Here is a 15213-nt window from a genome sequence, read left to right as displayed (position 1 = left end):
TATAGTAATTACCTTACAAATATATACATGTAATAATAATTGTAGATTCTCTCCAAACCTTTCGGCATGATTAAAGGAGAGATTGTCGGATTTGCTGTATGCCTTCATCTCCTCAAGGGCTTATCTTGCACCTGGTTTTTCAAAGAAAGTTTTCTGATGTTAAGCACCAAATGACCATCGAGTGTTACATTACATCATCCTACTATAATGCAAATGCGTAGCAGATTTGATTAGATGCAAGCTAGAAAAACAATGATATAAAACAAAATAACACAAGAACTATGAAGACAAAAAAAAAATCTCTCATTAAAGCGTCCAATGTTATAATACAACATTCTATTTTCGAATTAAATCACCATGCCCATCCAAATCCGATTACATGTAAGCTATGTATATAAATAAAAAGAAATAAAACAAAATAAGTTAAGAGCTATGAAGACAAACAATCTCCCATAGAGCATTGAGTGATATAGTACAATATTCCACCAAAAAGTAGAGATCAATAGCAGACCAAATTGAGAAAAAAGAAACCACTTCCAAGAAAAGAAGAGGAAAAATAGGTTAAGAGAGAGAAGATCTACTTAACGTGCTTGTAATGGCTACGATCCGAGTCTATTACTGTCACGATTGCTTGCCGATATTTTTGATCTAAATTGCTCTTTTCAGCTGCTGATCACTCTCTTTCTTGAACAAGATAGATAAAGTCGCCTAGCTTTCTTTTGTCTCTATTGAGTATATTGTTGGCTGCTCAATCTTTAATCTTTTATCTTGATTGATGGATTTCTATTCCATCTTAGGGAATTTTGTAGCATCTTATTGTAAATGCTTTCACTCAATAAATAGCTCAAAGAAAACCATCCAATCTGATGTTCATTACAACTTTGGACTACTGGGTCTCTATCTTGGGTCTTTCTATAGTTTGCTCTTATTTTATGTTTCAGGATGATGATGAAGATTTTATACAGTATTGTGAGGATTATGTGATTTCTTTTGTTATCATTTGTTCTACTTTTTGATGTTCTTTCTAAGTCCTGTTTAGTTTGGATTCCTATCTTTTAAGTAGATTTCTTTCCTTTTTTTTACTAAATTGTGGTCGTTGTAAGAACCCAACCTCTCTTAAAGCTTACCAAAAAAAAGATTAGGACCTCAGATGCTTGACACATGAGGTGGAAGAGGTGGACTCCCAAGTGGAAGAGGCTCCCGATGGGGGTCCACCTTCTCTTCTGAATCCGATAGAGAAAAGAAGTCCTAGGGCTATTGGACTCCTATCAAAGCCCTAAGAAGTAGTCCACTTAAGGTCCTCCCCTCTTCCCTTGAGTACATCTTGCTTAAATCCTGATCAATCACTAGAAAGGTTGTTCGATTTCTCTTGGATTTCGTCAAGCATTTCTTGGCAAATCACCACCAATTTCTCATTGAAAATGAGGTAAGAATACTAGAGTTTGTCTCTTTTCTTTTATTAACCCCAAAATCACCATTGATGACTAGATTGAGCCATCGGTCATTGGATTTTCTGATGGACTGAGCCTCTCCTTTTTCCTTTCTTCTTCTTTTCTTCTACTAGGTAGGCCGCTATCGCTGGAGCCAAGGTATTGGACAACTAGCATTGAGTCTTCCTTTTTCCCACCTTCCCCACTCTTGAGGTCACTATTGCTACCTGGATTATTGCCCCTTTTTTTTGAAACAGGGGTGCACTATTTCTGTTCTTTTCTTTGCTTATCGCCATCGACAATGGTTGTTGTTGCGGTAGTTGCTTCGCCACCACTAGGACTCACTATAGGTAGCTGGCTTTGGGTCTTCCGCCACCATGCTTGGGAGAAGGGAAACAGGGAGAGTTCCCCTATTTTAAAGAAGAAGAGAAGAAGAGAGATGTTCTTTCTCTCTTCCCTCCTTTCTCTTTCTTCTCTAATTACTAATTAATTATTTTATTTTTCTCTCTCTCTTATTTAATTATTTGTTATTCAATCAATCTATGTATTATTTTTTCTCTTAGATGGATTAAAGAAATTTTAGAAGGAAAAATTTTAGGACTGAGGGGTAGGAGGGATGGACCCTAGTGAACCCCGAGAGAGGATCCTAAATTGAAATCATCAAGATCTTCTCTCGTATGTATTGATCTCTACCCAATTTTTTATCAACTAGTCAAATCATCATGATCTGATCTACTCGGGCTGCTGGACATCATTTTTTCGAACGATCAAGTCCTTTTCCTCCCCTAATCTCCAATTATTTTATTAATTTTTCTAATTATTGATTTCATTTATGTATGAAAATAATCAATTAGACAAGGAGACAGTGAGTAGGAGGATTTACACTCCAATCTAAATATAACTTTCAAACTATTTATTATTAATTATTCAAGCCTTAGGTAGCGTTGAGAAATTTAGAATTAAGAGTAAATCAGGAATTAGAGCTTTGAAAATAAGAATCTAATAATAATTTACTACTTCTTGTGTTGATAGTCGATCAAGGATGAGCTAGAATCATAGTGATTGATTGGACATGCTAGGCATGGACTGATAGACACTATAACTGGATTAGATTGATAATAAAAGTAAGAATCCCTATATAGAATCATCATTATATATAGTATTTGTACCGTTGTATTTGTATTGTTGATTTTATATCATTGGATTCGTGTTAATAAATTTGTCTTGTTTGAGACATTATTATTCTTATATGACTTTTCGACATGAGTATATTATGCATTCATTATATATGCATATCAGTAATTCATGATATGGTTATATACTTATGATATGCTTATCTTGATCATAATACAAATTGCAATTAATTTGATGAAATCAACATATAATAATCAGATGGAAAGATATGGTTTGGACTTTGTTATGTAAGATAGTCGATCAGGAGCTTATGCTTGGAACAATCTCCATGGACTCACATGTGGGATAGCCGGTCAAGAGCTTATGCTTGCGACAATCTCTATAAGCTTATACATGGGGTAGTCTCTAGAAGCTTATACTTAGGACTGCCAGTCAGGCACATATGTCTGGGATATCAGACCAGAAGCTTATAAAACTATGCATGAAAGATGAGGAAAAGAGAATTGTGAGTAACATATTTCATTTATCATCAAATATTTTTAACTAAAGTTATGAAAGGACACCAAAACAATCTTGTAGATGTCCAAGAAAAAGCCTTCTCCAACAACTAAAAATAGGACATTAATACTGAATTAGTAAGTCTCGTTGGCAGCATAGATGAGAACAATGAAATTTTAGTTGTAATAAAAGCTTTGCATAATTTTTTTCTTATACACTTCTGGATCTGGTCCTCTTTTTTTGAAATGGATAGTGAGGGAGGAATGAACTCAAGAATTGATTCTACCAGAGCAAGTCTTAATTGATTAAGTTACTTAAATTGTTTCTTTTGCATGCATATGAATAGACATTTTTAACCCATAAAGTATGCTATGTTACCAGATATCTTCTTATCTTCTTTTATTTTTTTGGTGCTTGTATTGTTTTTTTGAGAAAATTAGTAGCAGTTCCGCCAGATTTCATAATAAGACTTTTGTATTCTTTTTTTGATGCAAGTATTATTCACTCCCACTCAGATTTGAACCTAAGATTTCTCACTTGGGGAGATGGGTGCCAACAGAATTACTAATTGCTACCAACTTATGCTTGTATTTTCATATCATTGTCTTTGACCTTTCAATAATCACCTTGAATAAAAACTGTTTCAGCATGAATCATGCACAATGTGCACCTTGTGGAAAACACAATGTTCACAGTTTGTCAAGCAAATCATCTCAAGGATTAATAGAATTACTTGTTCTTTTGGCAACTTGGTTTTGTTCTTAAGACTGACTTATGCTGTCTTATTGGCAGGAGTTTGATATATCAGAGTAAAAGGAACTTGAACATCTTTAAAACAAACCACCAAAAAGACACTTAACTCCTATTTACATGGAGCTAGCATGGGTCGTTGTAATAGGGATGACATACATAAAATTTGTTTTACAACAATCTGAAATTTATAAGACAGAATCAATTATAAGCACGCTATCGTCTTTCCCATTATCTAGATTACATGGCTATGAAGTACAAGTACTCCTATTTCAGGCATGTACTGGCACTGGATATATTTTCGATGTGGGTATGTTTCTGGTACGACATCGATACTCCTATATTGCCCAGCTATGCAACCCAAGAGGGGGGGGTGAATTGGATTTTTGAAATTTTAAAGTTGATTTAGAACCACAAGGATTAAATAATAATAAGCAAGTTATATGTAGTAAGTGATTTAAGCTAAATGTAGAAATGAAATGCAAGAATGCAAGAAGATAAAGAAATTTAAATAGAGAGCAAGTAAGTACACCACAAACAATCAAAGTTTATAGTGATTCGGTGCCAACCTTGCACCTACATCCACTCCCCAAGCTCCTACTTGAAAATTTAAATCCAGTAAAACATATTCAACAAGAATACAACGTCGGTACCTCCGACTCAAGCTATCCCAAGCTAGAACATTATTTTTCGAGTATAAGCCAACCCAATACAATCTGATTCAAGGTTCGGATCAACCTATCTAAGTTTTGAAACCCTCCCAAAATAAAAGATCAAGACAAAAATAGAGTATAAGAGTTAATGACAAAAAAATACAAGTTTAGCTCCTTTAATGAGCAAATAAAATTTTAAGTACACTTTACACAACAAGAAAGAAGCTTTTCTGATTTTTTTCAAGGTTGTTGAAGACTTGAATGAGCTTTTGAGGGGTTGGTGAACTTGAAATGAAAGCTTCTTTTACTTGAAGAGGACTTTTTACTTAGGGCTGAAATGAATACTTGAATCTCTTATATTTTTTTTTTTAAGTGTCTTTATATCTTCAATAGATGCTAGAGAGAAATCTAGGTAAGATTAGAGCTGTTGGAGAGCTTTAAATGAGCATTAAATATGGCTAAAATGAGTTGAAAAACTAGTTGTTATGGAGATTTTTCATCACAGGAGTTGACTCATAGGGTCGTCCCATGCACAAGGGTCGACCCCAGGGGTCAATCTCTGTGGCGCAGAACAGAAAGTGACTGTTCTGTATCTTTGGCTTGCACAGATAACAGAGATCAACCTCTGGGGTTAACTCCGAGCATAGAGGTCGACTCATAGAGTCATCCCCTTTGGGTGTGTCAGTCAAAAATAACGTGCCGTTCAGTCCTTTTTGACAGGGATCGATCCTTTTCTTTAAACTTGATTTTCTCTCAAAATATACATCCAAAAAATATAAAATTACCTCTAATAGATCACAAATCTTCTATTCTTACTCTTGAGACTTTTAAATTAGAACTTGATAAAATTATAATTTTATCCCTGAAATACAATAAATCTTTTTTCAAGCCAAAATCATTAGTAACCTCCTCAAATATTTTGTAATCATCAAAATCAATTCATGGAGCAACAATCTCTCCCTTTTTAATGATGACAAAACACTTGAGTAAAAAAAAAATATAACATATATAAAGTATTAATTAAAAATTTTTAAATTTATGAAGATGCATCACTTAAATATTATAGCTAATTATTTGAATAAAATACATCATGAGTAGTTTGAAGATTAGTTTGAAAATTGCTTATAAGATTATTTTCTTTGACAAATTTGCTGATGCGTTACTTAAACATTATAGCCAATTATTTGAATAAAATGCATCATGAGTAGTTTGAAGATTAGTTTAAAAATTACTTATAAGATTATTTTCTGTGACAAATTTGTTTATTGCCTGATTTTATTTCTCTACTCCCCTTTTTGACAACATCAATTAAGATCTTAAGGGGTTTTTTAAAAAAAATAAAAAAGACTCCCCCTCACTATAGCAATCATAAAGGACATTTCAATTTGCTCATATAGAAGATATTGCTATTTATAATATTTCATAGCATATATATGAGGTATTTTTCATAGCACATTTTAATTGATGCCATTCATAAAATTCAATCCAAATAACATTTATAGAAGTTAAAAGCATATATATATATATATATAGATCCAAAATATGACTGAAGAGTTATCAGATACATAAGTGTCACAATACATAAGAGTCAAGTCAAAATACATAGGCCATACAAAAGTCATGGGTAACAAAAAATACAACTATTCATGAGTCAATTAGCCAACAAATACAACGGCCATAAGTTTGATCCTAGACATAAAAGAATAACTACGCTAGATCTAATAAATATCATGGCTAGAGGCATCAGAATCAGAAGAGTCAGAGATATGATGAGGAGTTTCAGGAACAAAGCCACGAGCACGTTCTCGACCACATCTATCTCGGCCATAGGTAAAAGTATCGGCATGAGCAGAAGGGTGAGAAGGCCCTAGAGCCTGAGAAGATATGGACTCTGCTAGAAGAACAAGTCTGATGGTGCCCAATTATTCCAAAGCTCTCGATATGGACTGCATCAGGGTACCAATCTGAGTAGAGACAGCCTCACTAGAGTCCTTGATCACTCTCCTCAAAAAATCAAAGCCAGTCTCCAAAATGCCTTAAAGCCTAGCCGCCTCTACAGACAGATTGGAGACCTCCGTGATGTTCTCTTGCGGCTGGAGATGGGCTAAGGCTACTACCTGCCTCTGCAAATCTAAAACTCTGTCTGTCAGTCTCAGAATACATCCCTCAACCTCCTCAAGTCGTACGGACTGAGCTATAAGCATCTGAAAAATAGTAGAGATATGAGGGATCATAGTCTGGTCTGAAACAGCCTGAGATGTCATCCTCTGAGTAAAATTTGAGGTAGCAAACTACTGGGATAAGATAGACGCAACCTGCTGGAAAATCAACTGAATCTGATCGTCTACAAGTCTGACCACTGAAGGATCTATTCTGCTCCCTGATTGTGGTACAGAAGCATCCCTCCTCACTTACTCTGAGGGACCAGCCTCATGATCAGGAGATGCTCTGTGATCATGAGGAGGTGAAGACGGTCCCTCCTCCTCTGCTCTCTCCTCTGCTCTCTCTTCAACATCCTTTGACCAACCATCATCGGTCTTTGAAAAACCCATGCGGTGCAGTGTGTGGCGGTTGATGGTGTCAGAATGTGATAATCTGGTGACTGCCTCTCCCTCAAAACAGACTCTGAACCTCTTAAAGACCAGGGTGAGTGCCATACCATAAGGTAGGTGAGCCTTAGACCTATTTAGGGTCTCTCTCATTGCCTCAAACATCAGAGCAGGAAGGTTCAAGGGGTCTCGATGATCACATGATACATGATGCATATATCCCTATCAGATAAGAGGTCATGCCTGCCACTCCTAGGGACCAAAAGTTTGATCACCATGCGATGCAAAAGTCTCATCTCTACTGAAAGTATCCTTGCTTCTAATTTATTTAAATTTTCAGTAAATTCTCTCCCTAAAATAACACTTAATCTTTCTTCTTTGATTGGGAGCTTCATATGAATATAACCTTCACAAGGCAAGTACAAGATTTATCCCAAAAGCAATGAATCAAGAACAATGTTAACACCTTCCACTGAAGACTTTACTGTTCCATTGTAGTAACTTAAATTTAAATAGAACTCTCTGACCAAATCAATATAAGTTTTTTTCTTCAATAGACAGTAAAACTCCCATCCTTGACTTTTAATTTTTGATCCAATTGAGAACCCCTCTTTTTCAAAAAACCTAAAATCTATGTTCTTCCCGAGTTCTACTTTTCGATTGGAGAGAGGTACCTTGCTTGGACTAAGTGGGGACTGTGAAGAAGCTGGAGCAGGACCTGGAACTGAGGTTGGAGCAGGAGAGAGCTCGACTGCCATTCTTTTTCTACGTACTTTCTCCTCTAACCCACGAGCAGATTTTTTTCTCTGTGGTAGCTTCAATTTGGAAGCCATTTCGGATAAGAGAGATTTACAAACAGCTTAGCAGACCTAATGAGAGGTAGAGTGAAAAGAATTTTAGAGAAAAAATAAAGATTTTGGGGAGATAGACCGTCGGTTTGGAGAAGAGGGTTTGAAGCTAGGGTAAGCTTGATCCGTTCGAACGAAGAAGAAAAAGAAGAGGGATTTAGTTCCTAAAAGGGGGATTTGAAGGGAAAAACCCGATGGGAAGAGGGATTTTAAGAGATTTTTTACGGTTGAGAGAGTGGAGAGGGAGGAGATTTTTGTTCGATGGGAAGAGGAAGATGAAAGGCAAAGGGTCAGCCTCTTAACTAACTGAGATTTTTCAATAAAATAGAGCACCCGATGGATTTTAATAAAAATTACAAGTTTATCCTAGGATCGACTCTGAGGTCGACTCATGGCTAGAAAAATTTAAAAAAATGATGAAAAAATTTTAAAAAAAATTTGAAACTTGAGAGAAGGATGTTTATTTAAGAGACTGATCATATAAAGGATAGTTTTGAGCTTTTAAGAAAGGAGGAATGAGAATTGAGGTCAAAATTTGGTTCAATGAATTTTTCGTAAAAAGAACTTGGAATCAGAAGAATACTTAAGCTGATGGATCAAGGATTCCTAGTTCTCTTTTAATTTTACAAAATCTATCTTCACTTAAGACCTTGATAAAGATGTCAGCCAATTATTTTTCAGTACATACATAATCAAGAATTATATCATTATTTTGGACATGTTCTCTTATGAAATGATGTCTAATTTTAATATACTTTGATCTAGAGTGCTGAATTAGATTTTTAGTTAGATTAATAGCACTAGTGTTATCACATCTTATGTGAGTTTTATTAAGTTTGATGCCAAAGTCCTCAAGTTGTTGCTTAATCTACAAGATTTGAGCACAACAACTTCTGGCTGCAATATATTCAACCTCGGTCGTAGATAGTGCCACTGAATTTTGCTTCTTACTAAACTAAGAGATTAAGTTAACTCCTAAAAATTGATAAGTTTCACTAGTACTTTTTCTATCTAATCTACATCTAGCAAAATCGATATCTGAATATCCTATTAAGTCAATTGATAAGTTCTTAGAATACCATAATCTTAGAGTTTGTGTACTTTTTAAATATTTAAGAATTTTTTTAACTGTATTTAAATATGATTCTTTTAGATTTGATTGAAAGCGAGCACATACACAAATACTAAACATAATATTTGGTCTACTAGCAGTTAAATACAATAAGAAACCAATCATGCCTCTATAAAGTTTTGAGTCTACATTTTTACCTCCTTCATCCTTGTTAAGCTTACATGATGGGCTCATAGGGGTACCAATTACTTTGAAGCCCTCCATTCTAAATCTTTTGAGTAGTTCTCTTATGTACTTGCTTTGGATGATGGAGATCCCTTCCTTTCTTTGTTTGATTTGGAGTCCGAGAAAGAATGTAAGTTCTTCCATTATGCTCATCTCGAACTTCCCCTACATAAGCTTAGCAAAATCTTGACAAAGAGTTTCATTAGTAGACCCAAATATAATGTCATCAACGTATATTTGTATAACTAAGATATCATTATGATTTCTTTTAATGAAAAGGGTTGTATTTATATTTCTTCTTGAAAAATCATTATTAAGCAAGAATTTACTTAACCTTTCATACCAAGCCCTAGGTGCTTGTTTTAAATCATATAATACTTTGTTTAATTTGAAAACATGATTAGAAAAAGTATGATTTTCAAAATCAGAGGGTTGTTCTACATATACTTCTTCAGCAATATAACCATTTAGAAAAATACTTTTGACATCCATTTAGAATAACTTAAAATTCATAAAGCATGCATATACAAATAAAAGTCTAATTGCTTCTAATTTAGCAACAGGTGCAAAGGTTTCATCAAAATCAATTTTTTCTTCTTGATTATAACCCTTTGCAACCAATCCTGCTTTATTTCTAATTATATTTTTATGTTCATCCAATTTATTCCTATATACCCATTTTGTGCCAATTACTGAATAATTTTTAGGTCTTCATACTAAAGTTCATACATTATTTCTTTCAAATTGATTAAGTTTCTCTTGTATTGCATTTATCTAATTATAATCTTTTTCAGCTTCATCTATGGTTTTAGGTTTAAAATGAGAAATAAATGCAAAATGATTGTATGTATCTCTAAATAAAGAACGAGTTCTTACTTCATGTGTAGGATCACCAATGATTAATTCTTTAAGATGATTGTGATCATACCTCCATTCTTTGAGTAGATCATTTATATCTTGAGATTGTTCTTGTTGTTCTTCACCTTCATCCTCTTGTTTATTTTCATGTTCTTCTTCATTTTGAATTGTTGAGTCTTTTAGGGTGAGCTCCTTCATCCCTTCTATAAGAGAATCTGCATCATCAATACCTTCACTCTTCCTTGAAGGAAAATCATTAGTCTCATCAAAAATAATATGTATTGGCTCCTCTACTACTAAAGTTCTTTTGTTGAAAACTCAAAAAGCTTTGCTAGAAGAGGAGTAACCAAAAAAAATAGCTTTATCGAATTTTGCATCAAATTTTCTTAATCTCTTTTTATCATTGTTCAAAACAAAACATCGGCAACCAAAAATATGAAAAAATACAATGTTTGATTTTCTTCCTTTCCAAAGCTCATACGATATTTTTTTTAGAATTGATCTAATTAAAGCATGATTTAAAATGTAATATACCGTGTTAATTGCTTCCACCCAAAAGTATCTTAGGAGGTTGCTTTCACATAGCATGGTACGGGCTATTTCTTCAAAGGTTCTATTTTTTCTTTCTACTATCCCATTTTGTTGGGGTGTCCTAGGTGCTGAAAAGTTGTGGTCAATATCTTTTTTATCATAAAACTTTTCAAAATCTTGATTTTCAAATTCGGTTCCATGATCACTTAGAATATTTTAAATTAAAAAATCTTTTTGATAAAATTTTGAGAATACATGAAAAGTTTCATCCTTATGTGCCAAAAAGAAAATCCATGTAAAACAAGAGAAATCATCAATAATTACAAAGCTATATCATTTTCTATCTAAACTAGTAGTTCTAGTGGGTCCAAATAAATTCATGTGCAATAATTCTAATGGCCTAGAAGTTGAAATAATATTTTTAGATTTGAATGAGACTTTTATTTATTTACCTAGTTAGCATGCATCATAAATTTTATCCTTTTCAAAATTTAATTTTAGTAAATCGATAATCAATTCTTTTTTAATAAGTTTTGAAAGTGAATGCATGCTAATATGTACAAGCCTACGGTGCCAAAGCCAACTAGTCTCATTAATTTTGGTATTCAAGGTTACTAGGTATTGTATGTTTATCTTGAAAAGATCATTTAAATCTACCATATAAACATTACCATATCTATGTCCAACAAATTTAATGCCTTCATCATTGGGATTAGTTACTATGCATAATGAAGATTCAAAAATAACTTTATATCTTTTGTCACAAAATTGATTAATGCTTAATAGATTATGTTTCAAACTATCTACTAATAAAATATTTTCAATAAACTTGGAGGGAGTGATACCGATGTTACCTATACTGATGATCTCTCCTTGTCTATTGTCTCCAAAGATGACCATCCCTCCATCTTTTGCATCAAGTGTGATGAATTGAGATTCATCACTGATCATATATCTTGAGCACCCGCTATCAAGATATTATTTTCGATTTATTCTTTAGGATGCAAGACACACCTACATACAAAAATCAAGTTTTGATTTTAGGTATCCAAATTTTCTTGGATCCTTTTTGGTTAGTCACAATAGTTCCTTTTGGAACCATATTTTCTTCACATTAGAATTTTCAGATTTGCTAGAGAAATATGTATAGGATTTGTGTCCTACTTTATCATATTTAAAGCAAGTAATATTTGAAAACTTGTTGCTTGATGAGTTTATAAAGATATTTTTCAAAAATTTTTGTTTCTTTAAAGGGTTGTAGCCAAGACCGACTTTATTATAAACGACCTTTTGATTATCAAGTATCATTTGAAGTTTATTTGAACTTAGAGTGAACTTTTCTACCATAGGTTTTAACTTAGTAATTTTATTTTTTAAGTTCAGATTTTCTTATGTCAAGACCAATTTTTCATTTGAAATTATCTCATTTTTTTAAGTAAAGGTTGATTCTTTGATTTTAATTCTTTGTTCTTAACTCCTAATTTCTTTAGATCATCAACTAGATCATAAAATACTTCTTGAAGTTCTTCAAAAGTAAAGTCATTAGGAGTTTCAGTGTTTATCTCATTTTCATGTGTCATAAGGCACAAGTTGGCTTGTTCATATGAATCTTCTTCTTCGAAGCTTGACTCATCACTATCACTCTATGTAGCCATCATAGCCTTTTTCTTATACTTCTTGGGGCCCTTCTTAAGTTATGGACATTCAAACCTAAAGTATCCCGGCTTCTTACATTCATAACAAATAAGAGGCTGCTTCTTATCCTTCTCCTTGCTATGCTCCCCTTTTGTAGGTGGCCTCTTCCTCATTCTTTATTTTTTTCTTCAAAAATCTTTTAAATTTTCTAGTGATGAGGGCTATTTCTTTATCTTGCTCTTAATTTTTGTTTCATCAGATTTCTCATTGAGTTAAGCAGTGGATTTGAGGATGATTGTCCTCTTCTTCTTGACATCTTCTTCTTGATGTTGTTTCATGCTTAGCTCGTGTGTCATTAGCGATCCTAGAAGCTCCTCCAAGGGTAAAATATTCAGATCTTTGACTTTTTGGATTGCGGTCACTTTGGCCTCCCAAGTCCTTGGTAAAGACCTAAGAATCTTTCTCACAAGATTATTGTTAGAATAAGACTTACTAAGACTTTTTAGACCATTAATAATATCCATAAAATGAGTAAACATTTCAGTTATTGATTCATCATGCTCCATTTTAAAGAGTTCATATTTGTGCACAAGCATATTAATTTTTGATTCCTTAACTTGATTAGTGCCTTCATGTGTTACTTCTAACCTATCCCATATTTTTTTAGCCGACATGCATGTTGAAATGCGATTAAATTTATTAGCATCTAAAGCACAATATAAAATATTCATGGCTTTAGCATTGAGTTGAGCCATTTTCTTATCAACCTCATCCCATTCTCTTTCGGATTTGGTTGATTCTACACCATCAATTATCTTAGTGGGTATGTGTGGTCTATTAACTATGATCTTCACATATCATAATTAAGTTCTTAAATAAAAATTTTTATCCAAGCTTTCCAATAGGTATAGTTTGACCCATTGAAAAGTGGAGGTCAATTTGTCGACTGCCCCTCGGCTAGTGAAGCACCAACTTGAGTTGCCATAGATCTTTAGCTCTTTGATGGTTAAATCAAATTAGAGCTAGAGCACCGAGCTCTGATACTACTTATTGCCCAACTATGCAACCCAAGAGGGGGGGTGAATTAGATTTTTAAAATTTTAAAGTTAATTTAAAACCACAAGGATTAAGTAATAATAAGCAAGTTATATGTAGTAAGTGATTTAAGCTAAGTGTAGAAATGAGATGCAAGAATGCAAGAAGATAAAGAAATTTAGATAGAGAGCAAGTAAGCACATCACAAACAATCAAGGTTTATAGTGGTTCGGTGCCAACCTTGCACTTATATCCACTCTCCAAGCTCCTACTTGAGAATTTAAATCTACTAAAATATATTCAACAAGAATACAACGTCGGTACCTCCGACTCTAGCTATCCCAAGCTAGAACACTTATTTTTCGGATACAAACCAACCCAATACAATCTGATTCAAGGTTCGGATCAACTTATCCAAGTTTTGAAACCCTCCCAAAATAAAATATCAAGACAAAAACAGAGTATAAGAGTTAATGACAAAGAAATATAAGTTTAGCTTCTTTAATGAGCAAATAAAACTTTAAGTATACTTTATACAATAAGAAAGAAGTTTTTCTGATTTTTCTCAAGATTGTTGAAGACTTGAATGTGCTCTTGAGGGATTGGTGAACTTGAAATGAAAGCTTATTTTGCTTGAAGAGGACTTTTTGCTTAGAGCTGAAATGAATGCTTGAATCTCTTATGTTTTTCCCTCCTTTAAGTGCCTTTATATCTTCGATAGATGCTAGAGAGAAATCTGAGCAGAATTAGAGCCATTGGAGAGCTTTAAATGAGCATTAAATACGGTCAAAACGAGCTGAAAAACTAGTCGTTACGGAGATTTTTTGTCACAGGGGTCAACTCATAGGGTCATCTCCTACATAGGGGGGTCGACCTCTGTGGCGCAGAACAGAAAGTGACTGTTCTGTATCTTTGGCTTGCACAGACAATAGAGGTCGACTCCTGGGGTCGACCCCTAGCACAGGAGTCGACTCATAGGGTCGTCCCCTTTGGGTGTGCAAGCCAAAAATAGCATGCTGTTCGGCCCCTTTTGATAGGGGTCGATCCTTTTCTTTAAACTTAATTTTCTCTCAAAATATATATCTAAAAAATATAAAATTACCTCTATTAGGTCGATCTTTTTCTTTAAACTTGATTTTCTCTCAAAATATATATCCAAAAAATATGATTACCTCCAATAGATCACAAATCTTCTGCTCTTGCTCTTGAGACTTTCGAATCAGAACTTGATAAAATTATGATTTTATCCCTGAAATACAATAAATCTTTTTTCAAGTCAAAATCATTAGTAATCCTCTCAAATATTTTGTAATCATCAAAATCAATTCATAGAGCAATATCCTATCTCTACATTTTTTGAGATTACAAGTTTGTTCCTTGATGAATCATATGTGAAAAAGAAGCTTTTTGCTGATAATGCAAAGAATGAAGCAATTGAAACTATTATCACTTGATTATCAAGACTTATTATTTTAATTTCTTCTATTTATTTAGACAGCTATTTTTTTTTGTTAATTATAAGTGTTTATTTTTTATGATGATACTTATAAATTTAATTGAGATTTGAGAACTTAATTTTATTTATATTTGAATATTATATATATGATTCAATTTTTCATATATTTTTATTAATATGAAAATATTATATATGTTTAAATATTAATAAAAATATAAAATATTTAGCCGCACCTGTATCATGATTTTTTTAATTTTTACCATATTGGTGTATCCGTACTATAAAGTATCCGAACTGCATATCAGTATCTATGCATCCTAGTTATATTGTATTTTTTGGAAGAAAATGATAATGAAGTAAAATTTAATTAGATTTTTCTTCCAGAGACCAAAGATAACATGATTTGGTTTATTTCTTCTTCTTCCTGTTTGGAAGCAGGGGGTGGGGGGAGTAGTGTGGTAGTTTGGAATCTCTGCATGACTTGTCCCATCACTTAATATAAAACCATGAGGTTTTCAGTTGAATTATGTCTCTTTATT

The sequence above is a fragment of the Elaeis guineensis genome, chromosome 2 (assembly GCF_000442705.2).
Source record: "Elaeis guineensis isolate ETL-2024a chromosome 2, EG11, whole genome shotgun sequence".
Classification (NCBI taxonomy): domain Eukaryota; kingdom Viridiplantae; phylum Streptophyta; class Magnoliopsida; order Arecales; family Arecaceae; genus Elaeis; species Elaeis guineensis.
This window is presented reverse-complemented; position numbering follows the sequence as displayed.